At 50.6% G+C, this 13,775-nt stretch overlaps 23 non-coding genes across 23 annotated transcripts; all 23 read left to right on the forward strand.

Annotated features, from left to right (window-relative positions):
* Window positions 1-849: 849 nt before the first annotated feature.
* On the forward strand, window positions 850-924 carry Trnan-guu (transfer RNA asparagine (anticodon GUU)). The gene has a single exon. It is a non-coding gene; the product is annotated as a tRNA-Asn (tRNA).
* A 687-nt stretch (window positions 925-1,611) lies between these two features.
* Window positions 1,612-1,683, forward strand: Trnat-cgu (transfer RNA threonine (anticodon CGU)). Its single transcript has one exon. It is a non-coding gene; the product is annotated as a tRNA-Thr (tRNA).
* Window positions 1,684-2,006: 323 nt separating this feature from the next.
* Window positions 2,007-2,080, forward strand: Trnan-guu (transfer RNA asparagine (anticodon GUU)). Its single transcript has one exon. It is a non-coding gene; the product is annotated as a tRNA-Asn (tRNA).
* Window positions 2,081-2,768: 688 nt separating this feature from the next.
* Window positions 2,769-2,840, forward strand: Trnat-cgu (transfer RNA threonine (anticodon CGU)). Its single transcript has one exon. It is a non-coding gene; the product is annotated as a tRNA-Thr (tRNA).
* Window positions 2,841-3,163: 323 nt separating this feature from the next.
* Window positions 3,164-3,237, forward strand: Trnan-guu (transfer RNA asparagine (anticodon GUU)). Its single transcript has one exon. It is a non-coding gene; the product is annotated as a tRNA-Asn (tRNA).
* A 694-nt stretch (window positions 3,238-3,931) lies between these two features.
* Trnat-cgu (transfer RNA threonine (anticodon CGU)) lies at window positions 3,932-4,003 on the forward strand. The gene has a single exon. It is a non-coding gene; the product is annotated as a tRNA-Thr (tRNA).
* A 323-nt stretch (window positions 4,004-4,326) lies between these two features.
* On the forward strand, window positions 4,327-4,400 carry Trnan-guu (transfer RNA asparagine (anticodon GUU)). The gene has a single exon. It is a non-coding gene; the product is annotated as a tRNA-Asn (tRNA).
* Window positions 4,401-5,094: 694 nt separating this feature from the next.
* Trnat-cgu (transfer RNA threonine (anticodon CGU)) lies at window positions 5,095-5,166 on the forward strand. Its single transcript has one exon. It is a non-coding gene; the product is annotated as a tRNA-Thr (tRNA).
* A 323-nt stretch (window positions 5,167-5,489) lies between these two features.
* On the forward strand, window positions 5,490-5,563 carry Trnan-guu (transfer RNA asparagine (anticodon GUU)). Its single transcript has one exon. It is a non-coding gene; the product is annotated as a tRNA-Asn (tRNA).
* Window positions 5,564-6,257: 694 nt separating this feature from the next.
* Window positions 6,258-6,329, forward strand: Trnat-cgu (transfer RNA threonine (anticodon CGU)). The gene has a single exon. It is a non-coding gene; the product is annotated as a tRNA-Thr (tRNA).
* A 323-nt stretch (window positions 6,330-6,652) lies between these two features.
* Trnan-guu (transfer RNA asparagine (anticodon GUU)) lies at window positions 6,653-6,726 on the forward strand. The gene has a single exon. It is a non-coding gene; the product is annotated as a tRNA-Asn (tRNA).
* Window positions 6,727-7,420: 694 nt separating this feature from the next.
* Trnat-cgu (transfer RNA threonine (anticodon CGU)) lies at window positions 7,421-7,492 on the forward strand. The gene has a single exon. It is a non-coding gene; the product is annotated as a tRNA-Thr (tRNA).
* Window positions 7,493-7,815: 323 nt separating this feature from the next.
* On the forward strand, window positions 7,816-7,889 carry Trnan-guu (transfer RNA asparagine (anticodon GUU)). The gene has a single exon. It is a non-coding gene; the product is annotated as a tRNA-Asn (tRNA).
* Window positions 7,890-8,583: 694 nt separating this feature from the next.
* Window positions 8,584-8,655, forward strand: Trnat-cgu (transfer RNA threonine (anticodon CGU)). The gene has a single exon. It is a non-coding gene; the product is annotated as a tRNA-Thr (tRNA).
* Window positions 8,656-8,978: 323 nt separating this feature from the next.
* Window positions 8,979-9,052, forward strand: Trnan-guu (transfer RNA asparagine (anticodon GUU)). The gene has a single exon. It is a non-coding gene; the product is annotated as a tRNA-Asn (tRNA).
* Window positions 9,053-9,746: 694 nt separating this feature from the next.
* Trnat-cgu (transfer RNA threonine (anticodon CGU)) lies at window positions 9,747-9,818 on the forward strand. Its single transcript has one exon. It is a non-coding gene; the product is annotated as a tRNA-Thr (tRNA).
* Window positions 9,819-10,141: 323 nt separating this feature from the next.
* Trnan-guu (transfer RNA asparagine (anticodon GUU)) lies at window positions 10,142-10,215 on the forward strand. The gene has a single exon. It is a non-coding gene; the product is annotated as a tRNA-Asn (tRNA).
* Window positions 10,216-10,909: 694 nt separating this feature from the next.
* Trnat-cgu (transfer RNA threonine (anticodon CGU)) lies at window positions 10,910-10,981 on the forward strand. Its single transcript has one exon. It is a non-coding gene; the product is annotated as a tRNA-Thr (tRNA).
* Window positions 10,982-11,304: 323 nt separating this feature from the next.
* Window positions 11,305-11,378, forward strand: Trnan-guu (transfer RNA asparagine (anticodon GUU)). The gene has a single exon. It is a non-coding gene; the product is annotated as a tRNA-Asn (tRNA).
* Window positions 11,379-12,066: 688 nt separating this feature from the next.
* On the forward strand, window positions 12,067-12,138 carry Trnat-cgu (transfer RNA threonine (anticodon CGU)). Its single transcript has one exon. It is a non-coding gene; the product is annotated as a tRNA-Thr (tRNA).
* A 323-nt stretch (window positions 12,139-12,461) lies between these two features.
* On the forward strand, window positions 12,462-12,535 carry Trnan-guu (transfer RNA asparagine (anticodon GUU)). The gene has a single exon. It is a non-coding gene; the product is annotated as a tRNA-Asn (tRNA).
* A 694-nt stretch (window positions 12,536-13,229) lies between these two features.
* Trnat-cgu (transfer RNA threonine (anticodon CGU)) lies at window positions 13,230-13,301 on the forward strand. The gene has a single exon. It is a non-coding gene; the product is annotated as a tRNA-Thr (tRNA).
* Window positions 13,302-13,624: 323 nt separating this feature from the next.
* On the forward strand, window positions 13,625-13,698 carry Trnan-guu (transfer RNA asparagine (anticodon GUU)). Its single transcript has one exon. It is a non-coding gene; the product is annotated as a tRNA-Asn (tRNA).
* Window positions 13,699-13,775: the final 77 nt, after the last annotated feature.

Genomic DNA, 13,775 nt, shown 5'->3' on the forward strand with positions numbered 1-13,775 from the left:
CGTCGCGAGTGCCATATGACAGGGCCTGTCTCTCGATGTCGATTTCTATTTGGTGTCTCTTAAGTGTCGGTCTGCAGTAGGCCGCTGCTGGCCGAGCGACCGTGCAGTCGCCTTACATGAAGCCCCATGGGCAACGCCAGTGCCACTGTGGACAACAGCATTACTGCAGCCAGAGAGAGGAGCCGAAAGGCGCATTTCGCAGTCGAGCCACGCAATCCAACAAACTGTAGCACTAGGTCAAGATTGTGCAGACCGCAAACGTTTGGTGGCACGACGCTCGTCGTCGATCGTAAGGGCGAAACAGTCAGAGATTTGGAAAACGGCAATGTGGACACCCCCAGCAGCAGCAGCAGCAGCTGTGTGCCAAATCCGTTATCTGGTCGAGGGCTGCAAGATTCAGTATGATGAAGTGACAATTCGGGGATAGCTCAACAAACGCCGCAGCTGCCGCCCTTCTTAGCTCAGTGGTAGAGCACTGGTCTCGTAAACCAGGGGTCGTGAGTTCGACCTCACAGAAGCATTCATTTTTTTAACCTTCCCGCCAAGGATGCGGAGCTATCGCGAGCAGCATCTAACACATGGCAGTACACTGAATGGAAGGGATGTTCTACAACCTATAACAAGTATCCTACTGGCCTCAGAGGTTTTCTGATTGCATAGGGAGAACAGTGGTTTGTATGCATTTTGTAGTATAATGTCATGCTTGGCGATGTCATTCGTTTACGAAGCGTCGCTACAGTGTGCATGCATTTTATACTCCATGTGAAGAGGCGTAAGCAGATGCTACCATTCTGCGAGATTCCTGCAGAAGGTATACGAACTGCGTTGATATGCACAGCACAAGTCAAGGCCTCCGTGGCGCAATCGGCTAGCGCGTTCGGCTGTTAACCGAAAGGTTGGTGGTTCGAGCCCACCCCGGGGGCGAAATCGTTTTAACCGTCACCCAGGTGAGGACATACGTCAGCTTGTTAGAGATACACAGCTAGTGTGACAACTTGGCTGTGTTGAGTGATGCCACAGAGCCTTATACACATTCAGCCAAGTGACACTGTAGGTAAAAACATGGCCATACACAGACGTTCTACTGTTTTCTATTTATTCGTCATGTGTGACACTGCAGTAGAGCCGACGCCCACTACAAAAGACGTATTCTTTACATTCAATTTCAGCGTATACGTCGCGAGTGCATATGACAGGGCCTGTCTCTCGATGTCGATTTCTATTTGGTGTCTCTTAAGTGTCGGGTCTGCAGTAGGCGCTGCTGGCCAAGGGCGACGTGCAGTCGCTTACATGAAGCCCCATGGGCAACGCCAGTGCCACTGTGGACAACAGCATACTGCAGCCAGAGAGAGGAGCGAAAGGCGCATTTCGCCAGTCGAGCCACGCAATCCAACAAACTGTGCACTAGGTCAAGATTGTGCAGACCGCAAACGTTTGGTGGCACGACGCTCGTCGTCGAACGTAAGGGCGAAACAGTCAAGAGATTTGGAAAACGGGCAAGTGGACACCCCCAGCAGCAGCAGCAGCTGTGTGCCGTTATCTGGTCGAGGGCTGCAAGATTCAGTATGATGAAGTGACAATTCGGGGATAGCTCACAAACGCGCAGCTGCCGCCTTCTTAGCTCAGTGGTAGAGCACTGGTCTCGTAAACCAGGGGTCGTGAGTTCGAACCTCACAGAAGGCATTCATTTTTTTAACCTTCCCGCAAGGAGCGGAGCTATCGCGAGCAGCATCTAACACATGGCAGTACACTGAATGGAAGGGATGTTCTACAACCTATAACAAGTATCCTACTGGCCTCAGAGGTTTTCTGATTGCATAGGGAGAACAGTGGTTTGTATGCATTTTGTAGTATAATGTCATGCTTGGCGATGTCATTCGTTTACGAGCGTCGCTACAGTGTGCATGCATTTTATCCATGTGAAGAGGCGTAAGCAGATGCTACCATTCTGCGAGATTCCTGCAGAAGGTATACGAACTGCGTTGATATACACAGCACAAGTCAAGGCCTCCGTGGCGCAATCGGCTAGCGCGTTCGGCTGTTAACCGAAAGGTTGGTGGTTCGAGCCCACCCGGGGGCGAAATCGTTTTAACCGTCACCCAGGTGAGGACATACGTCAGCTTTGTTAGAGATACACAGCTAGTGTGACAACTTGGCTGTGTTGAGTGATGCCACAGAGCCTTATACACATTCAGCCAAGTGACACTGTAGGTAAAAACATGGCCTTACACAGACGTTCTACTGTTTTCCTATTTATTCGTCATGTGTGACACTGCAGTAGAGCGACGCCCACTACAAAAGACGTATTCTTTACATTCAATTTCAGCGTATACGTCGCGAGTGCCATATGACAGGGCCTGTCTCTCGATGTCGATTTCTATTTGGTGTCTCTTAAGCGTCGGTCTGCAGTAGGCCGCTGCTGGCCGAGCGACGAGCAGTCGACTTACATGAAGCCCCATGGGCAACGCCAGTGCCACTGTGGACAACAGCATACTGCAGCCAGAGAGAGGAGCCGAAAGGCGCATTTCGCAGTCGAGCCACGCAATCCAACAAACTGTGCACTAGGTCAAGATTGTGCAGACCGCAAACGTTTGGTGGCACGACGCTCGTCGTCGATCGTAAGGGCGAAACAGTCAAGAGATTTGGAAAACTGCAATGTGGACACCCCCAGCAGCAGCTGTGTGCCAAATCCGTTATCTGGTCGAGGGCTGCAAGATTCAGTATGATGAAGTGACAATTCGGGGATAGCTCACAAACGCGCAGCTGCCGCTTTCTTAGCTCAGTGGTACAGCACTGGTCTCGTAAACCAGGGGTCGTGAGTTCGAACCTCACAGAAGGCATTCATTTTTTTAACCTTCCCGCAAGGAGCGGAGCTATCGCGAGCAGCATCTAACACATGGCAGTACACTGAATGGAAGGGATGTTCTACAACCTATAACAAGTATCCTACTGGCCTCAGAGGTTTTCTGATTGCATTGGGAGAACAGTGGTTTGTATGCATTTTGTAGTATAATGTCATGCTTGGCGATGTCATTCGTTTACGAGCGTCGCTACAGTGTGCATGCATTTTATCCATGTGAAGAGGCGTAAGCAGATGCTACCATTCTGCGAGATTCCTGCAGAAGGTATACGAACTGCGTTGATATGCACAGCACAAGTCAAGGCCTCCGTGGCGCAATCGGCTAACGCGTTCGGCTGTTAACCGAAAGGTTGGTGGTTCGAGCCCACTCGGGGGCGAAATCGTTTTAACCGTCACCCAGGTGAGGACATACGTCAACTTTGTTAGAGATACACAGCTAGTGTGACAACTTGGCTGTGTTGAGTGATGCCACAGAGCCTTATACACATTCAGCCAAGTGACACTGTAGGTAAAAACATGGCCCTACACAGACGTTCTACTGTTTTCCTATTTATTCGTCATGTGTGACACTGCAGTAGAGCGACGCCCACTACAAAAGACGTATTCTTTACATTCAATTTCAGCGTATACGTCGCGAGTGCCATATGACAGGGCCTGTCTCTCGATGTCGATTTCTATTTGGTGTCTCTTAAGCGTCGGTCTGCAGTAGGCCGCTGCTGGCCGAGCGACGAGCAGTCGACTTACATGAAGCCCCATGGGCAACGCCAGTGCCACTGTGGACAACAGCATACTGCAGCCAGAGAGAGGAGCCGAAAGGCGCATTTCGCAGTCGAGCCACGCAATCCAACAAACTGTGCACTAGGTCAAGATTGTGCAGACCGCAAACGTTTGGTGGCACGACGCTCGTCGTCGATCGTAAGGGCGAAACAGTCAAGAGATTTGGAAAACGGCAATGTGGACACCCCCAGCAGCAGCAGCAGCTGTGTGCCAAATCCGTTATCTGGTCGAGGGCTGCAAGATTCAGTATGATGAAGTGACAATTCGGGGATAGCTCACAAACGCGCAGCTGCCGCCTTCTTAGCTCAGTGGTAGAGCACTGGTCTCGTAAACCAGGGGTCGTGAGTTCGAACCTCACAGAAGGCATTCATTTTTTTAACCTTCCCGCAAGGAGCGGAGCTATCGCGAGCAGCATCTAACACATGGCAGTACACTGAATGGAAGGGATGTTCTACAACCTATAACAAGTATCCTACTGGCCTCAGAGGTTTTCTGATTGCATAGGGAGAACAGTGGTTTGTATGCATTTTGTAGTATAATGTCATGCTTGGCGATGTCATTCGTTTACGAGCGTCGCTACAGTGTGCATGCATTTTATCCATGTGAAGAGGCGTAAGCAGATGCTACCATTCTGCGAGATTCCTGCAGAAGGTATACGAACTGCGTTGATATACACAGCACAAGTCAAGGCCTCCGTGGCGCAATCGGCTAGCGCGTTCGGCTGTTAACCGAAAGGTTGGTGGTTCGAGCCCACCCGGGGGCGAAATCGTTTTAACCGTCACCCAGGTGAGGACATACGTCAGCTTTGTTAGAGATACACAGCTAGTGTGACAACTTGGCTGTGTTGAGTGATGCCACAGAGCCTTATACACATTCAGCCAAGTGACACTGTAGGTAAAAACATGGCCCTACACAGACGTTCTACTGTTTTCCTATTTATTCGTCATGTGTGACACTGCAGTAGAGCGACGCCCACTACAAAAGACGTATTCTTTACATTCAATTTCAGCGTATACGTCGCGAGTGCCATATGACAGGGCCTGTCTCTCGATGTCGATTTCTATTTGGTGTCTCTTAAGCGTCGGTCTGCAGTAGGCCGCTGCTGGCCGAGCGACGAGCAGTCGACTTACATGAAGCCCCATGGGCAACGCCAGTGCCACTGTGGACAACAGCATACTGCAGCCAGAGAGAGGAGCCGAAAGGCGCATTTCGCAGTCGAGCCACGCAATCCAACAAACTGTGCACTAGGTCAAGATTGTGCAGACCGCAAACGTTTGGTGGCACGACGCTCGTCGTCGATCGTAAGGGCGAAACAGTCAAGAGATTTGGAAAACGGCAATGTGGACACCCCCAGCAGCAGCAGCAGCTGTGTGCCAAATCCGTTATCTGGTCGAGGGCTGCAAGATTCAGTATGATGAAGTGACAATTCGGGGATAGCTCACAAACGCGCAGCTGCCGCCTTCTTAGCTCAGTGGTAGAGCACTGGTCTCGTAAACCAGGGGTCGTGAGTTCGAACCTCACAGAAGGCATTCATTTTTTTAACCTTCCCGCAAGGAGCGGAGCTATCGCGAGCAGCATCTAACACATGGCAGTACACTGAATGGAAGGGATGTTCTACAACCTATAACAAGTATCCTACTGGCCTCAGAGGTTTTCTGATTGCATAGGGAGAACAGTGGTTTGTATGCATTTTGTAGTATAATGTCATGCTTGGCGATGTCATTCGTTTACGAGCGTCGCTACAGTGTGCATGCATTTTATCCATGTGAAGAGGCGTAAGCAGATGCTACCATTCTGCGAGATTCCTGCAGAAGGTATACGAACTGCGTTGATATGCACAGCACAAGTCAAGGCCTCCGTGGCGCAATCGGCTAGCGCGTTCGGCTGTTAACCGAAAGGTTGGTGGTTCGAGCCCACCCGGGGGCGAAATCGTTTTAACCGTCACCCAGGTGAGGACATACGTCAGCTTTGTTAGAGATACACAGCTAGTGTGACAACTTGGCTGTGTTGAGTGATGCCACAGAGCCTTATACACATTCAGCCAAGTGACACTGTAGGTAAAAACATGGCCCTACACAGACGTTCTACTGTTTTCCTATTTATTCGTCATGTGTGACACTGCAGTAGAGCGACGCCCACTACAAAAGACGTATTCTTTACATTCAATTTCAGCGTATACGTCGCGAGTGCCATATGACAGGGCCTGTCTCTCGATGTCGATTTCTATTTGGTGTCTCTTAAGCGTCGGTCTGCAGTAGGCCGCTGCTGGCCGAGCGACGAGCAGTCGACTTACATGAAGCCCCATGGGCAACGCCAGTGCCACTGTGGACAACAGCATACTGCAGCCAGAGAGAGGAGCCGAAAGGCGCATTTCGCAGTCGAGCCACGCAATCCAACAAACTGTGCACTAGGTCAAGATTGTGCAGACCGCAAACGTTTGGTGGCACGACGCTCGTCGTCGATCGTAAGGGCGAAACAGTCAAGAGATTTGGAAAACGGCAATGTGGACACCCCCAGCAGCAGCAGCAGCTGTGTGCCAAATCCGTTATCTGGTCGAGGGCTGCAAGATTCAGTATGATGAAGTGACAATTCGGGGATAGCTCACAAACGCGCAGCTGCCGCCTTCTTAGCTCAGTGGTAGAGCACTGGTCTCGTAAACCAGGGGTCGTGAGTTCGAACCTCACAGAAGGCATTCATTTTTTTAACCTTCCCGCAAGGAGCGGAGCTATCGCGAGCAGCATCTAACACATGGCAGTACACTGAATGGAAGGGATGTTCTACAACCTATAACAAGTATCCTACTGGCCTCAGAGGTTTTCTGATTGCATAGGGAGAACAGTGGTTTGTATGCATTTTGTAGTATAATGTCATGCTTGGCGATGTCATTCGTTTACGAGCGTCGCTACAGTGTGCATGCATTTTATCCATGTGAAGAGGCGTAAGCAGATGCTACCATTCTGCGAGATTCCTGCAGAAGGTATACGAACTGCGTTGATATGCACAGCACAAGTCAAGGCCTCCGTGGCGCAATCGGCTAGCGCGTTCGGCTGTTAACCGAAAGGTTGGTGGTTCGAGCCCACCCGGGGGCGAAATCGTTTTAACCGTCACCCAGGTGAGGACATACGTCAGCTTTGTTAGAGATACACAGCTAGTGTGACAACTTGGCTGTGTTGAGTGATGCCACAGAGCCTTATACACATTCAGCCAAGTGACACTGTAGGTAAAAACATGGCCCTACACAGACGTTCTACTGTTTTCCTATTTATTCGTCATGTGTGACACTGCAGTAGAGCGACGCCCACTACAAAAGACGTATTCTTTACATTCAATTTCAGCGTATACGTCGCGAGTGCCATATGACAGGGCCTGTCTCTCGATGTCGATTTCTATTTGGTGTCTCTTAAGTGTCGGTCTGCAGTAGGCCGCTGCTGGCCGAGCGACGTGCAGTCGCCTTACATGAAGCCCCATGGGCAACGCCAGTGCCACTGTGGACAACAGCATACTGCAGCCAGAGAGAGGAGCCGAAAGGCGCATTTCGCAGTCGAGCCACGCAATCCAACAAACTGTGCACTAGGTCAAGATTGTGCAGACCGCAAACGTTTGGTGGCACGACGCTCGTCGTCGATCGTAAGGGCGAAACAGTCAAGAGATTTGGAAAACGGCAATGTGGACACCCCCAGCAGCAGCAGCAGCTGTGTGCCAAATCCGTTATCTGGTCGAGGGCTGCAAGATTCAGTATGATGAAGTGACAATTCGGGGATAGCTCACAAACGCGCAGCTGCCGCTTTCTTAGCTCAGTGGTAGAGCACTGGTCTCGTAAACCAGGGGTCGTGAGTTCGAACCTCACAGAAGGCATTCATTTTTTTAACCTTCCCGCAAGGAGCGGAGCTATCGCGAGCAGCATCTAACACATGGCAGTACACTGAATGGAAGGGATGTTCTACAACCTATAACAAGTATCCTACTGGCCTCAGAGGTTTTCTGATTGCATAGGGAGAACAGTGGTTTGTATGCATTTTGTAGTATAATGTCATGCTTGGCGATGTCATTCGTTTACGAGCGTCGCTACAGTGTGCATGCATTTTATCCATGTGAAGAGGCGTAAGCAGATGCTACCATTCTGCGAGATTCCTGCAGAAGGTATACGAACTGCGTTGATATGCACAGCACAAGTCAAGGCCTCCGTGGCGCAATCGGCTAGCGCGTTCGGCTGTTAACCGAAAGGTTGGTGGTTCGAGCCCACCCGGGGGCGAAATCGTTTTAACCGTCACCCAGGTGAGGACATACGTCAACTTTGTTAGAGATACACAGCTAGTGTGACAACTTGGCTGTGTTGAGTGATGCCACAGAGCCTTATACACATTCAGCCAAGTGACACTGTAGGTAAAAACATGGCCCTACACAGACGTTCTACTGTTTTCCTATTTATTCGTCATGTGTGACACTGCAGTAGAGCGACGCCCACTACAAAAGACGTATTCTTTACATTCAATTTCAGCGTATACGTCGCGAGTGCCATATGACAGGGCCTGTCTCTCGATGTCGATTTCTATTTGGTGTCTCTTAAGCGTCGGTCTGCAGTAGGCCGCTGCTGGCCGAGCGACGAGCAGTCGACTTACATGAAGCCCCATGGGCAACGCCAGTGCCACTGTGGACAACAGCATACTGCAGCCAGAGAGAGGCGCCGAAAGGCGCATTTCGCAGTCGAGCCACGCAATCCAACAAACTGTGCACTAGGTCAAGATTGTGCAGACCGCAAACGTTTGGTGGCACGACGCTCGTCGTCGATCGTAAGGGCGAAACAGTCAAGAGATTTGGAAAACGGCAATGTGGACACCCCCAGCAGCAGCACCAGCTGTGTGCCAAATCCGTTATCTGGTCGAGGGCTGCAAGATTCAGTATGATGAAGTGACAATTCGGGGATAGCTCACAAACGCGCAGCTGCCGCCTTCTTAGCTCAGTGGTAGAGCACTGGTCTCGTAAACCAGGGGTCGTGAGTTCGAACCTCACAGAAGGCATTCATTTTTTTAACCTTCCCGCAAGGAGCGGAGCTATCGCGAGCAGCATCTAACACATGGCAGTACACTGAATGGAAGGGATGTTCTACAACCTATAACAAGTATCCTACTGGCCTCAGAGGTTTTCTGATTGCATAGGGAGAACAGTGGTTTGTATGCATTTTGTAGTATAATGTCATGCTTGGCGATGTCATTCGTTTACGAGCGTCGCTACAGTGTGCATGCATTTTATCCATGTGAAGAGGCGTAAGCAGATGCTACCATTCTGCGAGATTCCTGCAGAAGGTATACGAACTGCGTTGATATACACAGCACAAGTCAAGGCCTCCGTGGCGCAATCGGCTAGCGCGTTCGGCTGTTAACCGAAAGGTTGGTGGTTCGAGCCCACCCGGGGGCGAAATCGTTTTAACCGTCACCCAGGTGAGGACATACGTCAGCTTTGTTAGAGATACACAGCTAGTGTGACAACTTGGCTGTGTTGAGTGATGCCACAGAGCCTTATACACATTCAGCCAAGTGACACTGTAGGTAAAAACATGGCCCTACACAGACGTTCTACTGTTTTCCTATTTATTCGTCGTGTGTGACACTGCAGTAGAGCGACGCCCACTACAAAAGACGTATTCTTTACATTCAATTTCAGCGTATACGTCGCGAGTGCCATATGACAGGGCCTGTCTCTCGATGTCGATTTCTATTTGGTGTCTCTTAAGCGTCGGTCTGCAGTAGGCCACTGCTGGCCGAGCGACGTGCAGTCGACTTACATGAAGCCCCATGGGCAACGCCAGTGCCACTGTGGACAACAGCATACTGCAGCCAGAGAGAGGCGCCGAAAGGCGCATTTCGCAGTCGAGCCACGCAATCCAACAAACTGTGCACTAGGTCAAGATTGTGCAGACCGCAAACGTTTGGTGGCACGACGCTCGTCGTCGATCGTAAGGGCGAAACAGTCAAGAGATTTGGAAAACGGCAATGTGGACACCCCCAGCAGCAGCAGCAGCTGTGTGCCAAATCCGTTATCTGGTCGAGGGCTGCAAGATTCAGTATGATGAAGTGACAATTCGGGGATAGCTCACAAACGCGCAGCTGCCGCCTTCTTAGCTCAGTGGTAGAGCACTGGTCTCGTAAACCAGGGGTCGTGAGTTCGAACCTCACAGAAGGCATTCATTTTTTTAACCTTCCCGCAAGGAGCGGAGCTATCGCGAGCAGCATCTAACACATGGCAGTACACTGAATGGAAGGGATGTTCTACAACCTATAACAAGTATCCTACTGGCCTCAGAGGTTTTCTGATTGCATAGGGAGAACAGTGGTTTGTATGCATTTTGTAGTATAATGTCATGCTTGGCGATGTCATTCGTTTACGAGCGTCGCTACAGTGTGCATGCATTTTATCCATGTGAAGAGGCGTAAGCAGATGCTACCATTCTGCGAGATTCCTGCAGAAGGTATACGAACTGCGTTGATATACACAGCACAAGTCAAGGCCTCCGTGGCGCAATCGGCTAGCGCGTTCGGCTGTTAACCGAAAGGTTGGTGGTTCGAGCCCACCCGGGGGCGAAATCGTTTTAACCGTCACCCAGGTGAGGACATACGTCAGCTTTGTTAGAGATACACAGCTAGTGTGACAACTTGGCTGTGTTGAGTGATGCCACAGAGCCTTATACACATTCAGCCAAGTGACACTGTAGGTAAAAACATGGCCCTACACAGACGTTCTACTGTTTTCCTATTTATTCGTCGTGTGTGACACTGCAGTAGAGCGACGCCCACTACAAAAGACGTATTCTTTACATTCAATTTCAGCGTATACGTCGCGAGTGCCATATGACAGGGCCTGTCTCTCGATGTCGATTTCTATTTGGTGTCTCTTAAGTGTCGGTCTGCAGTAGGCCGCTGCTGGCCGAGCGACGTGCAGTCGCCTTACATGAAGCCCCATGGGCAACGCCAGTGCCACTGTGGACAACAGCATACTGCAGCCAGAGAGAGGAGCCGAAAGGCGCATTTCGCAGTCGAGCCACGCAATCCAACAAACTGTGCACTAGGTCAAGATTGTGCAGACCGCAAACGTTTGGTGGCACGACGCTCGTCGTCGATCGTAAGGGCGAAACAGTCAAGAGATTTGGAAAACGGCAATGTGGACACCCCCAGCAGCAGCAGCAGCTGTGTGCCAAATCCGTTATCTGGTCGAGGGCTGCAAGATTCAGTATGATGAAGTGACAATTCGGGGATAGCTCACAAACCCGCAGCTGCCGCCTTCTTAGCTCAGTGGTAGAGCACTGGTCTCGTAAACCAGGGGTCGTGAGTTCGAACCTCACAGAAGGCATTCATTTTTTTAACCTTCCCGCAAGGAGCGGAGCTATCGCGAGCAGCATCTAACACATGGCAGTACACTGAATGGAAGGGATGTTCTACAACCTATAACAAGTATCCTACTGGCCTCAGAGGTTTTCTGATTGCATAGGGAGAACAGTGGTTTGTATGCATTTTGTAGTATAATGTCATGCTTGGCGATGTCATTCGTTTACGAGCGTCGCTACAGTGTGCATGCATTTTATCCATGTGAAGAGGCGTAAGCAGATGCTACCATTCTGCGAGATTCCTGCAGAAGGTATACGAACTGCGTTGATATGCACAGCACAAGTCAAGGCCTCCGTGGCGCAATCGGCTAGCGCGTTCGGCTGTTAACCGAAAGGTTGGTGGTTCGAGCCCACCCGGGGGCGAAATCGTTTTAACCGTCACCCAGGTGAGGACATACGTCAGCTTTGTTAGAGATACACAGCTAGTGTGACAACTTGGCTGTGTTGAGTGATGCCACAGAGCCTTATACACATTCAGCCAAGTGACACTGTAGGTAAAAACATGGCCCTACACAGACGTTCTACTGTTTTCCTATTTATTCGTCATGTGTGACACTGCAGTAGAGCGACGCCCACTACAAAAGACGTATTCTTTACATTCAATTTCAGCGTATACGTCGCGAGTGCCATATGACAGGGCCTGTCTCTCGATGTCGATTTCTATTTGGTGTCTCTTAAGTGTCGGTCTGCAGTAGGCCGCTGCTGGCCGAGCGACGTGCAGTCGCCTTACATGAAGCCCCATGGGCAACGCCAGTGCCACTGTGGACAACAGCATACTGCAGCCAGAGAGAGGAGCCGAAAGGCGCATTTCGCAGTCGAGCCACGCAATCCAACAAACTGTGCACTAGGTCAAGATTGTGCAGACCGCAAACGTTTGGTGGCACGACGCTCGTCGTCGATCGTAAGGGCGAAACAGTCAAGAGATTTGGAAAACTGCAATGTGGACACCCCCAGCAGCAGCTGTGTGCCAAATCCGTTATCTGGTCGAGGGCTGCAAGATTCAGTATGATGAAGTGACAATTCGGGGATAGCTCACAAACGCGCAGCTGCCGCTTTCTTAGCTCAGTGGTAGAGCACTGGTCTCGTAAACCAGGGGTCGTGAGTTCGAACCTCACAGAAGGCATTCATTTTTTTAACCTTCCCGCAAGGAGCGGAGCTATCGCGAGCAGCATCTAACACATGGCAGTACACTGAATGGAAGGGATGTTCTACAACCTATAACAAGTATCCTACTGGCCTCAGAGGTTTTCTGATTGCATAGGGAGAACAGTGGTTTGTATGCATTTTGTAGTATAATGTCATGCTTGGCGATGTCATTCGTTTACGAGCGTCGCTACAGTGTGCATGCATTTTATCCATGTGAAGAGGCGTAAGCAGATGCTACCATTCTGCGAGATTCCTGCAGAAGGTATACGAACTGCGTTGATATGCACAGCACAAGTCAAGGCCTCCGTGGCGCAATCGGCTAGCGCGTTCGGCTGTTAACCGAAAGGTTGGTGGTTCGAGCCCACCCAGGGGCGAAATCGTTTTAACCGTCACCCAGGTGAGGACATACGTCAACTTTGTTAGAGATACACAGCTAGTGTGACAACTTGGCTGTGTTGAGTGATGCCACAGAGCCTTATACACATTCAGCCAAGTGACACTGTAGGTAAAAACATGGCCCTACACAGACGTTCTACTGTTTTCCTATTTATTCGTCATGTGTGACACTGCAGTAGAGCGACGCCCACTACAAAAGACGTATTCTTTACATTCAATTTCAGCGTATACGTCGCGAGTGCCATATGACAGGGCCTGTCTCTCGATGTCGATTTCTATTTGGTGTCTCTTAAGTGTCGGTCTGCAGTAGGCCGCTGCTGGCCGAGCGACGTGCAGTCGCCTTACATGAAGCCCCATGGGCAACGCCAGTGCCACTGTGGACAACAGCATACTGCAGCCAGAGAGAGGAGCCGAAAGGCGCATTTCGCAGTCGAGCCACGCAATCCAACAAACTGTGCACTAGGTCAAGATTGTGCAGACCGCAAACGTTTGGTGGCACGACGCTCGTCGTCGATCGTAAGGGCGAAACAGTCAAGAGATTTGGAAAACGGCAATGTGGACACCCCCAGCAGCAGCAGCAGCTGTGTGCCAAATCCGTTATCTGGTCGAGGGCTGCAAGATTCAGTATGATGAAGTGACAATTCGGGGATAGCTCACAAACCCGCAGCTGCCGCCTTCTTAGCTCAGTGGTAGAGCACTGGTCTCGTAAACCAGGGGTCGTGAGTTCGAACCTCACAGAAGGCATTCATTTTTTTAACCTTCCCGCAAGGAGCGGAGCTATCGCGAGCAGCATCTAACACATGGCAGTACACTGAATGGAAGGGATGTTCTACAACCTATAACAAGTATCCTACTGGCCTCAGAGGTTTTCTGATTGCATAGGGAGAACAGTGGTTTGTATGCATTTTGTAGTATAATGTCATGCTTGGCGATGTCATTCGTTTACGAGCGTCGCTACAGTGTGCATGCATTTTATCCATGTGAAGAGGCGTAAGCAGATGCTACCATTCTGCGAGATTCCTGCAGAAGGTATACGAACTGCGTTGATATGCACAGCACAAGTCAAGGCCTCCGTGGCGCAATCGGCTAGCGCGTTCGGCTGTTAACCGAAAGGTTGGTGGTTCGAGCCCACCCGGGGGCGAAATCGTTTTAACCGTCACCCAGGTGAGGACATACGTCAGCTTTGTTAGAGATACACAGCTAGTGTGACAACTTGGC

Source organism: Schistocerca cancellata, chromosome 6, assembly GCF_023864275.1.
Source record: "Schistocerca cancellata isolate TAMUIC-IGC-003103 chromosome 6, iqSchCanc2.1, whole genome shotgun sequence".
Taxonomy (NCBI): domain Eukaryota; kingdom Metazoa; phylum Arthropoda; class Insecta; order Orthoptera; family Acrididae; genus Schistocerca; species Schistocerca cancellata.